The sequence below is a fragment of the Mytilus californianus genome, unplaced genomic scaffold, assembly GCF_021869535.1.
Source record: "Mytilus californianus isolate M0D057914Y unplaced genomic scaffold, xbMytCali1.0.p SCAF_8, whole genome shotgun sequence".
Lineage (NCBI taxonomy): Eukaryota > Metazoa > Mollusca > Bivalvia > Mytilida > Mytilidae > Mytilus > Mytilus californianus.
Genome location: NW_026262734.1, coordinates 93,103,772 through 93,126,195, shown reverse-complemented (window position 1 = coordinate 93,126,195; position 22,424 = coordinate 93,103,772). Strand labels below are relative to the sequence as shown.

The 22,424-nt window shown below is 31.8% G+C and overlaps 1 long non-coding RNA gene across 1 annotated transcript; it reads left to right on the top strand.

Annotated features, from left to right (window-relative positions):
- Nucleotides 1-15,726: 15,726 nt before the first annotated feature.
- On the top strand, nt 15,727-19,197 carry LOC127711638 (uncharacterized). Its single transcript, XR_007986817.1, has 3 exons — nt 15,727-15,767; nt 18,136-18,243; nt 19,165-19,197. It is a non-coding gene; the product is annotated as an uncharacterized LOC127711638 (long non-coding RNA).
- The last annotated feature ends 3,227 nt before the right edge of the window (nt 19,198-22,424 follow it).

The following is a 22,424-nucleotide window of genomic DNA, read 5'->3' as shown; positions in this document are numbered from 1 at the left end:
CTAGCATGGGATTAAAAGTTTTGGCAATTTGTGTAGGATTTTAATTTTAGAAAGTAACGAACAAGTAAGAAGATCGTCAAAAACCTGAAGTGTATCGGAAAATTAGCTATGCACGATAAAAGAAAATAGTCCGGTGCGTCGATATGAAATTTTACAGAGGCATGTATTATTTGTAAAATTGAATTAGTCTATTAATAACAACTATTTGTAGAACTGATTCTTTTGATCCTTCAAATATGTGTAAAATATTCTTTGATAGTTTCTTTCATATATACAATTGCAGTATGCTTATAAATACTGTAGATTTGTATTTGATCATTGATTGCATGCATAATGTCCAGTGACAAATATTTCATGAGTTCGTACAAAGAACAAATCAAAAACTTTTAAAATACATTTGATTGGTTATTTAAGGTGATTCGATCTTGATGATATGCATGAAAGTTTGTGGAGCTTACCTCTGAAATAAAGAAATCTAAAAAAAAAAGAAGAGTTATTTTTTTCTTCTTCTGTATTTTACTCATACATGAACTTAAGCACTTTTTACAGTCAAAGTAACAGTTTTAACACCGACAGCAGCAATTGCAAGCGACGCTGGTTCCATATAAGTTTTCACGAATTTTTATAAATCCCTGACCATCTTCGGTTTATATCAGACTCTGATATTGAGGGGAACATAATTATACTACCATGCATGGATGTCTTGTCTTTTTTAATACATTTAGATATAAAACGTGTATCTCATATAAAGCCTCATTTATAGAACATTATATATAATATTGTGTCAAGGAAATATTTGGATCAAAGAAATATTTGGAGGAGGAGGAAGAGGAGAGAGAGACTAATATTTTTCGCGGTATTTGGTCTCGTGTTACTCATGTCAAAATGTGATGGAAGGAAATGTTTCCCCTTCGTTTTATATAGCAGGGTATTCCATAGTGTAATTATATTAGTTACAGTTTTTTTTTCTATCGGTAAGAAATAGTATACAGTTCGAAATCTAATTATCTACATTAAGTTATAATAGTACATTTAAAGTAAGTTTATTGCATTGCTAAACGCTTCTCAATCAAGATAAAACGTTTACAACCAATACTATTTTTTGCGACTGAATAAATTTTATTTAGAATAGATAGTTCATGTTCCATTGAACTAAGGGTATTGTTTAGGTTTTTTTAAAAAAATTTATAACGATCGAATTTGAAATGTTATTAACACAATGATTCAAAATACCAAAAAGACATCAAAAATTACGCAATTAGTATAAAACAAAAATTATAATAATTAAGATAACTTATTTGCTTTAATTATTTAATTAACAAGTGAAATGTTATCAATCCAATCTTCCAATCTAATATAGTCCAAAGGGTGACAGGTGTATAGAAATATGGTCACTACAGGTCTTCTTCCGGCTGGCAGTATAGAACAACCATGGCAAAGAGGTGCATCCATTTGGTTGTTCGGGATATACAAGTACGCAACCAACTATAAATCAATCCAATCTAATAATAGTTTTTTTTTATCCCGCATTTTTTTTTATAATAAATTAAAAAATAAAATAATTGAAATAATTTTCTGAAATAAAAACCTAATATATATATCATACGCTTTACAAAACGATATGCCACACGATAGATGAAACGTTAAACGATATCATATACCATATATGATAAACGAACGCTAAACGCTAAACGCTAAACCATACCATGTACCATACGACAAATCAAACGCTTTACGATACCATGATGCAAACGATATACTGAACCCTAAACGATGACATTTACCATACGATACACGAACGATGAACGAACGCTGACCGAACGTTGTACGTACGCTATACGAATGATGTACGAACGATGACCGAACTCTATACGAACGATTCCCGCACGCTGTACGTACGATTCCCGAACGAAAAAAGTGTTAACTTTTACGTTACAGGGACTGTAACATTAAAAATATCGAGGGAAATGCAAAAACAAGCAAAAGACAAAATTCAGAACATGACCTTGACCTTTGACCTTGACCTCATTTTCGAAGTTAGGATCCAAGGACCTTAAATAAAAAGACTATAGGTTTATACGGCTTACAGTTTATGAGTAACAAAAACATAACGACAAATTTATTTGATAAAGGTAGATAACTCCTATAAAATTTCATCGAATCGCTTCGATCCAAATTAGCCAAAAATTCCTGAGGATGTAACGAACAATTTGTAAAAAGAATTTTGTCGATATCTTTTTTTGTTACGAAGGAGATGCACACAGATGATAAACAGTGAATAGGGAGATAACTCTTACAAAGAAAATGGTTCGGCTTAGCAGGATGAAATTTAAAAGCGCATAAACTATACGATACAATATGAGAAATATCTAAGCGACATATTGCGAAACAAACATTTATCGCAAGAACAAAATTTGGCGGAAGAAAAAAAAAAAAAAAAAAAATAATAATTAAAAACCAATTGTTCAAAGAACAATTGAAGGGTTTTCCACATCAATTTTCTAAATAATTGATGAGAAGATAATTCTGATTTACTCAAAGCTAGTATTGGCGTCCAATCATAGGTTTCTTCATACTGATTCAATAAACATGGTTTCTATAGAATTTTGCCTGAAATAAGGGAGATAATTGTCAACATCCGGTTTAGAAAATGTCACTTCCGGTCTCATATGATAGCTTTTTTTACACTGATTCCAAAAATATATGGTTTATATATACTTTTCCCTGTAAAAAGGGAGATAATTGGCTACTTCCGGTTTAGAAAATGTCACTTTCGGTCTGATATGATAGCTTTATTTACACTGATTCCAAAAAATATATGGTTTATATATACTTTTGCCTGTAAAAAGGGAGATAATATGCTACTTCCGGTTTATAAAATATCACTTCCGGTCTCAAATGATAGATTAATGTATGACCATTCAAAAAATATATAGTTTCTATTTACTTCTACATGAAATAAGTGCAAAAATGACTACTTCTGGTTCACTCAAGGTCACTTCCGGTTGACATTTTTCAAGGTCATATGTCACCCAACATTTTGCAAAAGATCTTATGGCTTTATCATGTACCAATATGAAGTAATAATCAATTTACCTTAAAATAAAACATTTCAGGGGCAATAACTCCAATAAGATGTCGCTGGATTGTCTCAGACCAAATGTATCATATCTTCATCACAATATAACAAACATTTTGCACTTGTTCTTTAATATATAACATTAAAAATATCGAGGGAAATGCAAAAACAAGCAAAAGACAAAATTCAGAACATGACCTTGACCTTTGACCTTGACCTCATTTTCGAAGTTAGGATCCAAGGACCTTAAATAAAAAGACTATAGGTTCATACGGCTTACAGTTTATGAGTAACAAAAACATAACGACAAATTTATTTGATAAAGGTAGATAACTCCTATAAAATTTCATCGAATCGCTTCGATCCAAATTAGCCAAAAATTCCTGAGGATGTAACGAACAATTTGTAAAAAGAATTTTGTCGATATCTTTTTTTGTTACGAAGGAGATGCACACAGATGATAAACAGTGAATAGGGAGATAACTCTTACAAAGAAAATGGTTCGGCTTAGCAGGATGAAATTTAAAAGCGCATAAACTATACGATACAATATGAGAAATATCTAAGCGACATATTGCGAAACAAACATTTATCGCAAGAACAAAATTTGGCGGAAGAAAAAAAAAAAAAAAAAAATAATAATAATTAAAAACCAATTGTTCAAAGAACAATTGAAGGGTTTTCCACATCAATTTTCTAAATAATTGATGAGAAGATAATTCTGGTTTACTCAAAGCTACTATTGGCGTCCAATCATAGGTTTCTTCATACTGATTCAATAAACATGGTTTCTATAGACTTTTGCCTGAAATAAGGGAGATGATTGTCAACATCCGGTTTAGAAAATGTCACTTCCGGTCTCATATGATAGCTTTGTTTACACTGATTCCAAAAATATATGGTTTATATATACTTTTGCCTGTAAAAAGGGAGATAATTGGCTACTTCCGGTTTAGAAAATGTCACTTCCGGTCTCATATGATAGATTTATTTACACTGATTCCAAAAATATATGGTTTATATATACTTTTGCCTGTAAAAAGGGAGATAATTGGCTACTTCCGGTTTAGAAAATGTCACTTTCGGTCTCATATGATAGCTTTATTTACACTTATTCCAAAAATATATGGTTTATATATACTTTTGCCTGTAAAAAGGGAGATAATTGGTTACTTCCGGTTTAGAAAATGTCACTTCCGGTCTCATATGATAGATTTATTTACACTGATTCCAAAAATATATGGTTTATATATACTTTTGCCTGTAAAAAGGGAGATAATTGGCTACTTCCGGTTTAGAAAATGTCACTTTCGGTCTCATATGATAGCTTTATTTACACTGATTCCAAAAATATATGGTTTATATATACTTTTGCCTGTAAAAGGGAGATAATATGCTACTTCCGGTTTATAAAATATCACTTCCGGTCTCAAATGATAGATTTATGTATGACCATTCAAAAAATATATAATTTCTATGTACTTCTACATGAAATAAGTGCAAAAATTACTACTTCCGATTCACTCAAGGTCACTTCCGGTTGACATTTTTCAAGGTCATATGTCACCCAACATTTTACAAAAGATCTTATGGCTTTATCATGTACCAATATGAAGTAATAATCAATTTACCTTAAAATAAAACATTTCAGGGGGAATAACTCCAATAAGATGTCGCTGGATTGTCTCAGACCAAATGTATCATATCTTCATCACAATATAACAAACATTTTGCACTTGTTCTTTAATATATAACATTAAAAATATCGGAGAAAATGCAAAAACAAGCAAAAGACAAAATTCAGAACATGACCTTGACCTTTGACCTTGACCTCATTTTCGAAGTTAGGATCCAAGACCTTAAATAAAAAGACTATAGGTTTATACGGCTTACAGTTTATGAGTAACAAAAACATAACGACACATTTATTTGATAAAGGTAGGTAACTCCTATAAAATTTCATTGAATCGCTTCGATCCAAATTAGCCAAAAATTCCTGAGGATGTAACGAACAATTTGTAAAAAGAATTTTGTCGATATCTTTTTTTTGTTACGAAGGAGATGCACACAGATGATAAACAGTGAATAGGGAGATAACTCTTACAAAGAAAATGGTTCGGCTTAGCAGGGTGAAATTTAAAAGCGCCTAAACTATACGATACAATATGAGAAATATCTAAGCGACATATTGCGAAACAAACATTTATCGCAAGAACAAAATTAGGCGGAAGAAAAAAAAAAAAAAAATAATAATAATAATAATCAGAACAAATACAATAGGTCTTTCCACAGAAAAGTGGAAAGACCTAATAATCAGACCAAATACAATAGGTCTTTCCACAGAAAAGTGGAAAGACCTAATAATCAGAACAAATACAATAGGTCTTTCCACAGAAAAGTGGAAAGACCTAATTATAATATAAAAATGTCCATCAGATATTGTTTTAATATTGTAAAGAAATATTTCTTCGACATAAAACTGTTCTCATTTATAAAACTGTCTTTTAAACGTTTAAAAAATATCAGCAAAAAATATTTATTTATTTATTATAAAAAAATATTTACAAAAAACGTTTTTATATTTGCAATCAAACATTGGGATGAAATGTTATTAGTAAAATATCATTCACACCTAATTTCTGATGTAAACAAAATGTCTTTAAAATATTTTTGTGAAAATATTTCTGATAAACATATATACAACCAGTCAATAATATCATGAAAATATTTTGTGTAAGCTGGGTAGGGGGAGGGTGGAGATCTCTAAAAACATGTTTTAATTAACCCCGCCGCATTTTTGCGCCTGTCCCAATTTAGGAGCCTCTGGCCTTTGTTAGTCTTGTATCATTTTTAATTGTAGTTTCCTGTGTATAATTTGGAGATTAGTATGACGTCCATTATCACTAAACTAGTATACATATTTGTTTAGGGGCCAGCTGAAGGACGCCTCCGGGTGCGGGAGTTTCTCCAACTGAATGCATTCAAGTTGTCAACAGTTGGCATTAGACCCATTACATCATCTTTTCTGTCACGCATAGATTTTATTTCCTTATTTATCACTGTCATCAAAACTTTAATCAATGCTGTTTTAGCTGCTTTAGATTTTTTGATAAGGTTTCTAAATAGTTTATTGTATTCATAGTTTTTCAGAAGTGCTATGTCTTTGCGAGATTTAAATTTGATACACCAAAACGCTAAAAAAGAAAAGAAGAAAGAGTATGATGTTAACGCTTATGTTAATGACTTAATTCAAAGTATATACAACTATTTGTCATTATTCATATACAACTAAAGGCTGGTAAATTCATTAAACCTCAGAAATGAAAGGGAATCTAAAGCATTAATGACATGCAAGGAAGATTTTGGCGTGCCATCAAAAATGTTTAAACCCGCCACATTCTGTATGTGCATGTTCAAAATCAGGAGCCTTTAATTCAGTGTTGTAGTTTGTTGCTGCTTTTAATATTTGTTTTTCGTTCATTGATTTGTACATAATGCAGGCCGTTCTTTTTATCGTTTACATTGTTTTACATTTGTCATTTCGAGACTGTTTATAGCTGTTTATGCGGTATTGGATTAGCTCATTGTTCAATAGGTATGAGAAGATGTGGTATGAGTATCATCTCTCCATCCAAGTCACAAGTAGTAAAAGTAAACTGTTATAGGTCAAAGTACGGTCTTCAACATGGAGCATTGGCTTACACCAAACAGAAAGCTATAAAGGGCCCAAAAATAACTAGTGAAAAACAATTCAAAGTCCTTGACTTCAATGTCCTTTGGTCTCATTGGCAATCATTCCACATTTTCTTTCTTTTCTTAACTGGAGCTCTCCCTCTCTCTGTATTCCTCTGTATTCAATATTCACAAGTTTATTCAGGTTCTAGTGCTTATTTCTGTAGACATTGTATTTTTTCGACGTTATAGTGAGATCACTTGATTCCAACGTATCTGATTCTTAGAGTACAAAACATTATCGAGTAAAGTAAAAAGTCATTATTGTATTTAAAGATATACAATGTAACCCACAAAAGTACAAATCCTTGGTATGCATGATAATACGTCACAATCATTAAGATTGGACAAATATTTTGCTGATCCAGCAATGATGAAAGAGTTCGAAAATGCACATTTGATTATATAATTAAACTACAGTGTTTACGCATTATTATAATTATTTCACCAGTTTGTTTTCCGACATTTGTGAAGTAAAACGAAGAATTGAAATCATAACATTGGATACTTTTGGAGAATTGTTTATGGACTACGGACACTTTTGCATTTCGTGTTGCAGAATATTCATTTTTAGCATGTCTGTTATGTGCAATATTATATATTTTCAGGTTTAACTTCCAAACAATCCCATCATATTATGAAATTATAAAAAAGGATGTGGGGGGGGGGGGGGGGGGGTATCTTCACTGGTGTTGGTTTTGCGGCCTTAACTTTTCTTGGTGTTTTAGTAGGCGTTATCAATTTTCTTTTTGATGATATATAACTGCCTTCAGAAGTTTTCAGACTGAAGGCCTGTCCCTTTCTGGCGCTGGATGTTGCAGCATTTAGCAGCTTGAACCAATCGCTACAAAGAAATTGACCATTCCTTTTACTCTGGGGAGTAAAAGCCCACTGTCCCAATAACTCTCTGGACATCAGTCTCTTCCAGACCATAAAGACTATGTCTTTTATATCCATGACTTGATATTTTCTGTTCAAAATTAGTACAACAATTTGCACACACTTCCATGTTTGACTTTCAAAACATCCTTCCGATTAGATCATGCTATCATTCCACGTGACTATTAAAAGTGTAGAAGGTGATCACCACAGGTATACATTAATACGTACTGTTTCGTTTTAATCCGTACATAGGCACTTCCGGTATATAAGTTAAACATACATAGTCTTATATATCCATCCTTATACTTGAAAGGTCGTATTTTATCATTGTTTTCTAATAATGGAAACTTTGTGAGGTGTCAAGGGGTATTTTAGTCGATTATTCGATTTTAATGAGCTTTACCCAATATGAAAATCACTGCTCCCAATACGTTCGTTCGTCATTATTCGTCGGTTCGTGATCTCACCGGTTACCTCTGTTGTGACGTTAATTATGAATTATTTTTGAACGTGTGCTGACTGAAATACAAAAGCACATGGCGATCACAAGGAAAAAAGAAGCAAAAAAAAAAATATTTTTCCGAAGATTATTACCAAGTTAATTTATTTGACTATTGGAGTTTATTTATATATTGGGCACCCTTACTATAGTTGAACACTTACTCATCAGATGTATTGCGTTGATGCCACCACCACCCCCAATTTCCTTTGAAATGTACCTGTGTGAAATTTATTGGCGTTTTAACCGGTTAGTCGACCGAAAGTTTATCCGACTTAACTGTTCAATTTGACAACATTTGATAGATACATTTGATTTTTGTCTATTACTTGGTCGTTGAAATGCAGAGTCTTAGTACCCATCACGCAGGCACTAAAGCAGACATTCAATATGGTGATTTACATGTGCAAATTAAAATTATTATATTCTTGCGTGACAACTCTATAAAATAAGATGTGAGGCTATTCTTAAATGCCTCTGCATCATCTTTAAGTTTTTTTTGTTCCAGCCTTTGATGATACGAGAAAAGAATCTAGCTGTATTGGTGAGTGTTGGTTGTTGTTAAAATATTTCTGAATTTACCTTGGTTCTATATTATCTGGCATATTTATGGCTATTTTATGATGTTATAATTATAGTGCCTTATGAAACACCAGAGCTTTTTGAGTTTTTGTCTGGTTTCTAATGACGGTAATTTTAATTCCTAAAGTATGGTAGTGACTGCTATAATGTCTACTGTATTTAATGTTGAATGAAACTTGCTGATCTTTTTTGCACTATTTCTAATTTTCTTATGAGATATTCCTGGTATGGATTCCATGCACTTCTGGCTATACTAAATTTGGTCTTTCAATAACATTGTATGCCTTATTTTCCTTTCTTTCGGGAGTATATTGATATTTCTTCTCAGGAAGCCTAATGATTTATTTGCTTAAGCTACGATGTTATTGATGCGTATGTTCCTTGTCAGGTTGATGGTGAACGGAACTCATGAATCTGGGGTTTGATCTACCGGTATTTTTAATCTGAAAGGTTAAATAGTTCAGAAGTTATGTTGTTTCGGTAAAATCTTTCACAAATTATTCCAGGAACTATTTGGTTTAAAATCTATATGGACCAAGAATAATAAAGGTCCAAGTGTAAAACCTTGTGGAACTCCAAAGTAACAGATATATAACCAGATTCAATGGTTCTTTTAAAATTTCTGCATTATCAGAACGAGATTGGATGAACCATTTTACAGAATAGAAGTAAATAGCAGTATGATTTCCATGGTCCAGTACCTTGTACGACTTCATCATTTGAAAAAGGTTTTAGTGGAAATTAAACATCATGATCATTGTTCTTTTTAGGTTTTACGTAGTTCTGGAATTTCTCAGATTAAACTTGTGTGTGAGGATTCTTGTTTAGCATCTTTTAGCAGTTGTCTATATCATACTCGTTTGTAAGGACTCAATACTGCATCGAATTTTACAGATTTTTAATATCATCTTCATGGCACCCCTAAAACATTTTGCTTTTGATGAAAAAATTATGTTTTCCTAAGATATGTTGAACCATCTTTTATGCATTCATTAGTGATCATTCAAATATGGGTGTCATTGACTAAAGATTAAGAACAGAGTTTGTATTCATAACATTGTTTTGAACAAACAACCGGTCACAGCCTAAATAATTATTAATTTATCTACCTAATATTTATTATAATATAATTCTGCATATGTTTAAATTTTGCTGTTCGTGTTGTAACTATTGCAATAAATTGATTTTTTTTGTGGTCAGTTTTCAAGATTCACTATCGGCTGATCAACACAGGATTGAAAACCTACTACTGGGCTGATATAGATTTTTAATAGGACACTTAAACGTGCAATTAAAAGAGAAAAAAAAATGAATAAGCAACAAGCCTGTGGCTGCAATTTTTAACTGCGAAGATGACATACATCTTATAGTCAGAGAAATATTTTTTTGTTTAATATTATTCATATTTACGGATGAGTTGTTTGTGATTATTAACTATTAAGTTTCTATATTTAGATTGGAAAGTTTTTATTCTATTTCAGGTCCCGCGCGCATCTCTCGAGCGGATTGTGACGTCACGAGGCTTGGTGATATTAGCGAAAACTTAGCAAATTTCTTTCTTTTTAGGTGGAGATATTGGACAGACAACATGTATATCGACAGAATAACATATAACGTATTTCTTTTCATTTGGTAATTTGTTTCAAGATTTCATTATAAGTATATTTGCAATTCGGTGAGCTAGCGACAATCTCGGTTTCAAAATGTATATATCAAGAATAATGAAGCTTATTCACTCAAGATTTGAACACTTTGATTTCTATTAATGTACGAGTACAAATAAGACGATACGAGTCAAAAACCACGAGGCATGCACGTTAACCAAAAAAAAAAAAAACTTAAACTCTGACCTTTTGTCACGTGACCAATGTCTTGACCTTAGAAGCCATTAAATCGTTTGCCGTCCAACTGAAGAATTTTATAAATGTTCGTAATTTTTGTTGACAAGCAAAACACATCAGTATTGATGAGCTAATTGCATTTGAAGCTTGTGAAACTGAAGTCTAAAAAAATTTAATCTTTGCTGTATATTGATCCTGCACATTTAAAATCTAAAGATCTTTCAGGTCCCCCATTTTCGAAGTGTTCCACAAAGTCATAAGCACATTTCAAATTGCCAAATGTACTTATTTTTACATCTTAGGTTTTGAGTACACCAGTCTGCTCTTCTCACGTGAGCATTTGATAAAGACATTGTTTTTTCGTGAAAAGCTTGTCTGTCCAGGTCAAAAACAAAACAAAAATAAAATTAAAGCTAAATATGTTGATGAGGTAGGCATCTTTTTTAAAATTTTTATACAATTTCAAGAATGGTCGTCTTGATTTTTGTACATGTATTTGCGGTCTTTTCGATCGATGAACATTCAATGTATACATCACGATAAAGTCCGTTTGAATTTGCTTAGTAACTTACTTTCAAAGTATTAATCTTTGCTGCATATCAATCATTTCCTTTAGAATTCCCCCCCTGAACTTTTCTGATTTAGCTGCATAGATATCCGGGTGATTTGCATATTTCAGAGAGGTATACAGCCAGTAGAGAAAAAGATTAAAGTTTGTGTTCCAGCAATTTATTTGCATAGCAGCATTTTAAACCAATTTTATATGAAGCTCCTATAGCTTGCCGCACTTGGCGTTTGCTATTTACAGAAGGAAATAACATTAAATGGAAGTTTGTTTTTATTCAAACTTATTTATAATTGGTAGCGTCCTGGATAAACGGGACAAACATTGAAAGAAATCTAGTTTTCAGTATTTACAGGGGAGATCACATTTTGTCACTAGGTTTCTAACTTGAAATATTAAATATTAATATATATACAAATTCATATTTATATTGTGTTACAAAATTTTAAGTTTAATTTTTAGCAATTATGTCTGTTTAGCTGAGACAGTAAGTAAGAAAAAGCAAACTACACCAATAACTGTCAGTAACAGCTTCTGCAAGAAAGTCAACGAAAGGCTACCAGCTTTATTTGTACCTGTACCACATGTAAAAGGCAACTACATCTGTTACAATTCGGGGGTACATAGTATTGCCAACTACCACATTAGCCTTCTTCAACTGAATGTTAAATACAATTGCAGAGGTATAGTTCAATACAAGTACAGATAATCCTATTTTAACACCGGAACCAGTCGAGATCGTTCATTAGGTAATGTAACCTTATTCCGTTTTATCAAATAACTAATGTTAGCATGCATATTGATAAAGCTTTAAATGTTTCTGGAAGTATATGAGAAAAAGTTGTATAATGTCAGTTATTAATTTTGGTATATTGTTTTAGAACAATTATTCAAAGCCGCTACACGTAAGCTAGTTTTAAATTAGTTAAACAATACACAAAATAAATTTCGTTTTCTTCATTTAGTAAAGGAACATCTGTTAAATAAATGTACATGTCTATTGTACAACTCATCCAAATGTACCCAGAATCGACTAAAGTACACGACGACTGTTCATTTAGATGCAAAGCGAAATATTAACACAAAGTTGTATGATGATCATGAGCAATTCGGGTTACGTAAAGCATTTGATCCAGCAAGTTCATGGGGGAAAGTGGATTTAGAGCTTTGGTTATTTAACATGCGGGACATTATTGGCATGCCCTATTTGGGAATATTTTCTTCTGTTTATCGTGCATTGTCGGCCAATGCTAATTTGCATAAAAGGTTGCAGAGCTAACTTTTCAAGACTTTCTGTCATAATAATGTCGAAGTCGCAGTTCAGTAAACAGTTTGATAGTTTTCCTCCACAAATAAGAACTATTATCAAATTAAATGCAACATAGAATTGTTTATAAATGTTAACCTGTCAAGATTTGGTTGGAGATTGTACGGTGAGGCATTTCCAGAAGTGAAAAGATATTAAAATCGATGGGGTACATTGTCATTTGTCGGAAACAATATTTTTTCTTAATACATAACTAATTGCAAAAAGTAAAAAACTGACGGGTTAAAATGCAAACATAATATCCATATACACAGGAAGCATACAATGCTTGAACAAAGTTCTAAGCAAGTCAAGTTAATATTGATAATATACATTATCATTATATATTAAGTATATAGATAATTGACCAATGTGGACCTTATTTTCGTCACTCCATGGATTACTTTTATTATACAGCCACAAGTCTTGACAAATATCTTTATCAGTGATCTTTACTTGGATCTAAAATAGTTTACAATTTGATTAGAGCTGGTTAAAGTTAGAACAATGGGCTTTAATTGTGTTAAAAAATGGACTTCTAATATCACTACTGATTTGGCAATGAAGGAAAAAGTGTTCCTCGTCTTCTAAAATTTTACAAACTTTACACACTCTTATGTTCTCTTGGATTTTTTTTTTATCGACCCATGGTGGTTTTGTTGCTCATGCATAAGGCAGTTGGAAAGTATATATATTCAACTACTGAAACAGAAGATTGATATAAAAATATAAGTATGATTAATTATTTAGCTTGTATAGTTTAAGTTACATAAAACGATTTTTATTTTTTCAGTTATTGACGTCACTTTATTATTTTAAGTTTGAAATGTTTTTATTATTGGTTAATGTATTTGGCACATGCACAGCTTGGCAGCGAACCCCCATTTTATGGCGGTTGACATTGTAACCAAGGTCTTCCTGTTTTAATGTCAATCTGTCATAATTCGCTACATCAAAAAACATTTCGTTTTATAAATAGTATCATTCACTACAGATGAACAATGTAAGGGTTTTGATCCGTCACATGTGTTCCCACGGTGATCCAAATTGTTCTAATCTTATATTCAGTTACCACAATCTGTGGTAGTCATTTATATATATATATTTGATAGTACGGTTGCCATAATCAGCGATATGTCGGTAACCTCATAGTTTCAGATATACAAGTGAAAGTTAAATTGCCAGCGATCTGCGGCACATACATACATTTATATTGAGATTACTTATATACAATGTGTATAAATTTACATAATATTAAAGGCTGTGGCCAAATACTGCAAATTAGTTGTTGGGTTTTAACAAGCATCTGGGATAATCATTCCATTATTCAAAATTGGCTATTTCTTAATTTTCACGCGTTTTTCGTATTTAGGTCCTACGTAACCCATCTAATGGGCATTGCGGCACAATCAACAAGTTATATCTATAATCAGGGGATGACGAAAAGCAAAGGTCCAGTGAAAATTAAAAAAAAAAATACAATGTATAGTATTTTAGTTTTTATATATGTTTCGGTATTCAGGTCGTCCACACACTAAAACAAGGAATTTCTGTTTAAAATAGTTAGGGAAACCCACTAAATTATCCTCCAAAACTAAATAAATAAACAAAGATAACAAATTCAAAGAGTGTTTTGATTTTTTTTTCTGATATCAATTTGAATTTTGTTAAATAACACCAAAATGACGAATTCAGAAATGGATATACATGTAGAGTCACAGTCAAAAATAAATGTTCTATTTCATTATTCAATTTTCAACTTATTCATTATTCATCACTAAATGTTGAAAAGTGAATAATGAACTATTTCATTATTCTTTATTGAATTTTGAATAATGAAAAATGAATAATGGACGTACTTCAGCGCGGTACATTATATATACAAAATGTATAAGCATTGCAGCATCTACAATACATACATTACAGTTCACAGTAATGAAATAACATACGCAATTACTGGACGCAGTGTACTTTTGTCGTGTCCATACCAGTCAACTGCATCAGCCGTTAGTTGGACTGGTCCTCTAAGATTTGTATACAGTATAAATGATGGCATAAGTGAAAGACTATCACGAAATCGTCGGATATCTGTGATTGGAAATAAAATGAAAGGCCAATACAACCTATTAATTAAAGTCTGGCTTTGGATGATTTTGGTCATTATCAGTGAGATACAGTTGTAAATGATACAACAGCTGTTCATGATATTTTACTTCGCCCTGCAGGTAAGTTTAATAGCATCAAATCAATTTTTTATGATTGTTAGTCTTGAGCACTGACATGTTAAGTATGCAAGTGCGAACTCGCTTTTTCGTCATTGTTCCTATAGCGTAAAGACTATTATCTAGTATATTCATGCGTTTTGTTACAGGTTTTGCTTTTCTTTTTAAAACTATAGGGAACCATTGTTTTGTTTGTAGTAAACTAATTATTGTTGTCCAATTTAAAATGACAGTTTTTTTTCTATCGGATGTCTACATTCAAACTCGCCTCAAGCTGATTTCTGTTTTGATTACATGCATGGTGATATGTGTTTTATTACTATTCCGATAAAACAAAAGACTAAAAAATGAATTTGCTGATGATCTTTACCTATAGGGTGACGTGTCTTCCTGCGGAATGCTACCTTGTAAACTAGCATGTTAAGCATCACGTGTACTCTGTTGGTTATGTTCAAATCGGGGCTCATATTTTATGCCGCAAGTAAGATGCTCTCGTAACATTGGCACCTTTTTTCTTTCAAAAACATGAATAAAATATTAAAAAACATGTTTTATACAGTAACTGTTTGATGTATATTTATGGCGTGGTGTAATTTTTCTTTAAAATATCATAGAAATACATGTGAATAGGACAACCAGTATTTGTACAGGCTACAATCAGGGAAAATAGAAACAGAATACAAATGGAAGTAGACTTTTTCTCTGTTCCAAAACCAGGGGAAATAACCTGGTTCTACAAAGATGAAATTGTTTGTACAAATCTCACATCACAATTGGTAGTAGGCAAAATCATTAACATCACACTTTATGAGAAGAAAGTGCCTGTAAACGGATATACTGCAAGGATTAGTGCAAAACATGACCATTTTCCTCGTACTGAATTGTTGAATTGTCAACTTCAGAACATCTACGGTGTATTAGACATTTCGTTTACCGACATCACATTTTCAAATTCAACAATGTTTGATGGGGTATATGTTAGGACCGGAACGCTAGATGTAAATATAGTAGCAAATAAGAAAATCGAAAGGGGCAATAGAAGCAAAAACAGCGTGAAAGGTAAAATTAAAACTTTGATTAACTGACGATTAACACATGCTTAAGTTATTAAAAAGCCCCTTATCATACAATCTATACAGTAATGAAGAAGAAAACAACAGAATTAAAGATGTGAGAGAACTTAAATGTTTGTATAGTATTTTCAGGGGAAAAAGTACGCATCAATAATGTCGCAAACACTAATTGCTAAACTGTTTAAGGATGTTCTCTCCTCTTGTTTTTGAATTTTTGCCAGATATTCGGAATCCACTGGTTTTATCCATGTAGTGCCATTAAAACATTTTGCCCGCAAATCCTACTTTTCTTTTCATATTTTTATTACATATCGTTATAAAAGCTATATTTAAAAATCTTGTAAAATACTTGTTATTTTTCATAGTTTTTGAAAGAAAAAAGGTGCCAATGTTAAATGTAAGAAAAATCTAGAGAGAATCATTTCCCGCCAAATTTTCAATGGCTTATATCTTGAAAACAAGCACACAGACCCTTCATTTTTTTCTGCTTTTTTAGTTCAATTTATATTAGTCTTTTAAAAAGCTTGTTATTTTGAAACAGAGTAGCGAACATCCTTAAGTTGCAATTAGAGAAAAAAAAAATCAAATACATCCTTACAAACATTTAACATAAATACAAACATACACCTTTGTTTCTTGATAATTGTGTTTATCAAAAATCGGGCCGTTGTTTTATTTTTCTCTCTTTTTCGAAATGTTTCATATTTGTCATGAATGAGACATTGCAAGCTTACTCTATGTTGAATACCTTAATGAGTTTATGCTTGTTTACTTCCTTGTCTTTAGTCATTGATGGATGTTTGTTCAATTGCCAAACATATTACAGCTCCCTATTATAATAAACAAATACTGGGCCAGTGCCAATTTAACTACCAAACTCCATATTTGATTATTTTGCCGTCCATGTCTATTATTCGAGCGTCAGAAAAGAGCTTGTATAATCAAAATGTGCGTATAACGTTAAAATGTATAAGACTGCTATCTTTGAAGATGTTTTACAACCACAGTGTCAATGTCACTGGTATTGGATGTTTCATTACCGAGGATATGACCAGCCCAAGAACCAGCGACTCTTTTCATAAAAAATCTTAAGAGTAAAAATACTCGTAAGTCATAATCATTTCAGTATAACTTACGATTAATTATAATCGTAAGATTTTTTGTTAAAAGAGTCGCAGCACTCTTTTGTTGACCCAAAGAAATAGCATTATTAAGTTCTCTTCTGTAAATATATTGTTTATAAAGAAGTATAAATGTTCAAACTCGTTTATTAACCCCAATCATAGAGAGTTGGTGGCTCTCTGCATATTTTTTTTCGATCATTGTTGAAGTATACTTGTAAATCAGGACGTTGAAAATCTCTTTTTATTTGCTTCATTTTTTTTTTAAACTCTTTACAGTGTGAGTTAGCTGATTGTTAAAGGCCGTATTGGGACTTGTAGTTGTTTACATCTTTGTCCTTTAAGTACTATGGATAGTTAAAAATCATGACATATCTTTATATATATATATTATATATACAAGTCTAAATTGAAAACAACGTTCAAACCTATGATTGCGTTGGATAAAAACCGCAATTTTTATACGTGTGCATGCAAAACAAATTTCTTGTTAGAGGGGTCTAAATACAGCACAAACAACATTTTTTCCAAAAGACCAAAAAAGTGAAAAAGTATATTTTAACGAAACACATTTGACTAGCAGGTCAAACAACTGATGTTCCTAAACCCTGCTGACTGCCATTGGCGATTGACAAATAAACGGATCACCAGATGTAAAAAATGGATCTTATTATTAATTTATTACCAAACAGAAAACAATAAACTAATTATATATATATATATATATACTTGTTTATAAAAAAGGTATAAATATTCAAACTCGTTTTTTAACCCCAAGCATAGAGAGTTGGTGGTTCTCTGCATATTGTTTTTCGATCATTTTTTAAGTTTACTAGTAAACGTGTACAGACATACAAGTACACATGCAATGTACATGCATGAAAAAAAAGAGGTCAGTTTTTCGGTTTACAAAGTTCGAATGTCCGGTCGGATTCTTATTTATAGCATATACATATGAATCAAATACAGCACATGTTGACCAAATTGATTGCATATGAGTAATAACCTATTCAATTAGATTTTGGTATATGTTCCCCAAAAATCTTGGTCATCTCAACGAGTACAGTATTTCCAAATCTTGCATTTTGAATGAAATCAAAATTTATACATTTTTGAAAATAAAAAAGAACAATAATATGTTGTTCGTTAAGCATGCTTTATTGTTATATTTATTGCGTTAAAATTCATCATTTGTGTAATCTAAGACAAATTGATATGTATTTTTTTAATTAGAAACACACAGCTTCAAGTTATATCTATGTTTAGGAGGAATAGCAGCTCTCTTCATGCTACTGTTTATGGCAGCATTAATTATCAACATCAACATGAAACGACGCAAAGGTATACTAATTAATAAAAAAATAAAAACAAAAAGGATTCACCACTAACAACACGATAAAACATTGATTTAGACATTACTGTTGTCTTTATCTACCAAACACGGGGCTATTTCGTGCGATGTCGATTTCATGTAATGTCACTTTTCTTCACAATGTGGGGTTCGTTTTGGGATGAAAAAATTAGTTTTTTTAGTTTTTTTTCTGTCACTATTTTTTCATCCATCTAAGTGAAGTAGTGTTTAGCTGCAGTATAAAATCAGTATTAGGTCAGTGTCAGAAAATATCAACTTCATTTTATATTCAGGACAAAACTTTCAAGAGCTCGGTAAATCTCGATCTTCCCCAGTTTCTATACCTCATACAAAAAAGTTAATATTTTCCTGACATTGACCATATGTTTCTGATTAAATTATTCGTGTTTCTTCAGAATTGTAATAGACATACTGTTGAAAGAATACTAGAGGGGCAACAGTTAAATGTATGCATAAAAAGGATAACAGGAATGAACAAACACATTGGAAAGTACAAAAGGCAGAAGAAAAATAGATAACACTTTAAGCAAAAAATAAACTGAAGTAATTTAAATCTAATATGAATTCAATACGTAGTAGAGGTTGGTTTGGTCTCAACGAGGATTTAGTAAATATATATAAGGAGATTTTTTTTCAAATCAACTTCAATTTATATTTTTAATGATTTTCAGAAAAATAACTTACTATTATCGGCCAAAAAAATCATTTGGAACTTTTTGGGATTTTTTCAGAAATGAAAATAGCACATCATATAAAAAACCTTTTGAATAAAAAATCCCTTACATGGCAAAGTATTTAACTATGTGATAACATAATGACAGTATATAATCATTATTTATGCCCTGAATTTTGCGTAATTTAAAGTACAAATTTTCTGTTTTTGTTTTCAGTTTATTCTGCAGCATTGGCAGCCGAACAGAGTCATGACATGTAAGACAAATTTAATTACCATATGTATAGTATACAATTACCTATTCTGACATCGGACTCGGACCTATTCTGACATCGGACTCGGACTTCTTTTAAACTGAGTTTTACTGTGCGTATTACTATATGTTTCTTTATTCTACATTGGCTAGAGGTATAGGAGGAGGGTTGAAATCTCACAAAACATTTTAACCCCGCCGCATTTTTGCGCCTGTCCCAAGTCAGGAGCCTCTGGCCTTTGTTAGTCTTGTATGTTTTTTTAATTTTAGTTCATTTATATGTTTTGGAGTTTAGTGTGACGTCCATTTTCACTGAACTAGTACACAATTTTATTTAGGGGCCAGCTGAGGACCACCTCCGGGTGCGGGATTTTTCTCGCTGTGTTAAAGACCCATTGGTGGCCTTCGGCTGTTGTCTACTCTTTGGTCGGGTTGTTGTCTCTTTGACATATTACCCATTTCCATTCTCAATTTTAATGTATTTGAGTATTCAACCAATGTTATGCCATTTGAAACTCCTTCCGTCAAAGTTCACCTTAGATGAATTTCTATGTCCCTTTAAGTCTTATATTTCCTAAAGTATTCAAATAGTTATGTATCCTTGGTTTTCATTTTTGTTTATTTTTTAGCTTTCCTAATAAAGGTAGTCAGAAGTTAGTTTCGGACGCATGAAACGACAGGCGCAATAAAGACCTTATTTGGCATAATATTTGCCATAAAAGATTTTTAATTTATTACTGTTTTAAAGTTGAGGTATTGAAAAATTAAACGAAAATACACATATTTGGTCATTCTAACGTTATTTTAGTCCAACAAATTTAGAATGCATTCAAGTATCAACTAAACCATTTAAAAGCTTTATACTTAAATATCCCTTAACAAATTTTTACATCGGATGACCGTGAGGGCATTCCGGTGTAATTATGTCGCCTAGATTTCCATTGCGTAACTTTAGTGTTGGGATTATAACCGATCTATAAACATGATAAATACGCGGACATTATCGAGTGCAAAATAACATTCCTTATCGCTTGTTATGAATTCATTTTTTCAATGGATACTCCTAAAAATATTTTTTTTATAACATAAATTAATAATATGAAAATTTTTTGTCGTTAGAAATTTATATATAAGTAAAAAATCTTTAATATCTATGCACACGTACAGAAAATGTGTGTTAACGCATGCGGAAGAATATCTCAAGAACGTTAACTTTGCAATCTCCCATGCAGAGTTATCGGTCCTCGCTCTCTCTCAAGGACCGATAACTCTGCATGGGAGATTGAAAGTTTGGCGGGAAAATATGAATGCCTACTCAAATCCAATCTATTAGAAAAATCGAATTATTACAGAAGAGTGTCCACCATGCACTTGCACTGCACTATTATTAATATCGCAGAATAGAATGATATACAAATGGATGAAAATTATACATACACGTAACTGTAATATACAAATATTAATATAATATATAACAACAAACCAGAGTATACTGATCTGTAGTAGCTTTCCTAGTGAAGGTCAATTCAGACGTGCGTCTAGGACGCACGAAATTGCAAAGTGTTATTTTGAGATACTAACATTTTGTTTTTACAAATTTCTAATCCTTATTATTGAATATGCTGGCATATAAAGGGGTAATTTATGCTTGCATTACATAACCAAAATTATTAAGACTTAATTTTTTTACAGAAGACTTAACTCATCAAATGAACGTGATCAACTGCCTAATCAAGACTATGAAGACATCGATAGCGTTTACTATCATTCTGTTGAATGGAGGGATTACAACCTCGATCCTCAATTCACTAGTGAATTGACACTTGAAGACGGAGTACAAGAACACTATGAAAATGAAACTCATGATGGGATTGAAATAAATAGAACTTCCAGTGATTGTAGTGGTTATAATTTTGAAACTCAATCATTACAAAACAACGGAAACGTAAACTACGAAAATGAAGTTCATGTTGAAATGCAGTGTTATGAAGATTTGAGTGTGACAGAAGAGAGAAAGTCAAACGTATACAACGTTATGAATTTTGATATTGAAAGTAGCCCGAAGAAAGAACCTTATATGAATTAAATCATATATATTATATAGTGTTTGTTCAAACCGATTGCAGAGTTCACGTCAAATTGTGGTGTGTTTTTAACTGTATTAGTTCTACTGACACCTATAATTCTAAAACATAGTACCTCGGGGCCAATATTTTATATTTTTGTTAATTTCTGATATTTTCATTTTACTTATTTTGCTATTTGTTATTTTTATTTTCATGTTTCTTTCTCTTTATTTTTTTGCTTCCAAAAAATAATATATGACAATATCAGCATGAAAACGTTAAAAGAGAAAGAAGTCATTTACTATAGGACTAACACCGAATGCAATGGATAAAATTTGATAAGTTCGAAATGTTCCCTGTATTTATCAAAAATTTGACTCCTGTTAAATACTCTGAAATCTTTCGAAATTATTGAACTTTATGATTTCATCAAAATTTGAGGTAACAAAATATGAGATGAAAGTCATATGTAACATTAGATTTTGTTTGGAAGCAACTAGGTGACGTATTAAAGTTTTGATAAATATCTTGTTCATTTTATGACATTCTTTATTCTCTTGCATCATGAGGACAATTATATGTTATCTTACTTGTATCATGTTTGATCAATTATATGCAATCAAGAAAAGCGTTCATATGACACCAAGTTCCGCGTGCACGATCTCGTTTCCATGTTCAGTGAACCATGAAATCTGGTCAAAACCAAAATTTTGCGTGCTATATATAAAAAATAAGAAGATGTGGTATGAGTGCCAATGAAACAACACTCCATCGAAGTCACAATGTGTAAAAAGTTAACAATTATAGGCCAATGTGCGGCCTCCAACACGGAGCCTTGGCTCACGACGAACAGCAGGCTCTAAAGGGCCCTAAAATAACTAGTGTAAAACAATTCAAACAGGAAAACCAACGGTCTAATCTATTTAAAATACGACAAACGAGAAATACTTATGAACCACATCAACAAACGACAACCACGGAACAACAGTTCGCTGCATAATGAACATTTTTACAATATTTCTAATGTTTCGCTCAATCTAATTTAAATATATACCTCTGATGTCCTTATACTCCATATCCAATCTAATTGAAATATTTCTGATTTCGTAATACTCCATACGAGATCTAATACCGATGCGTATACAGTTACACAGGAAG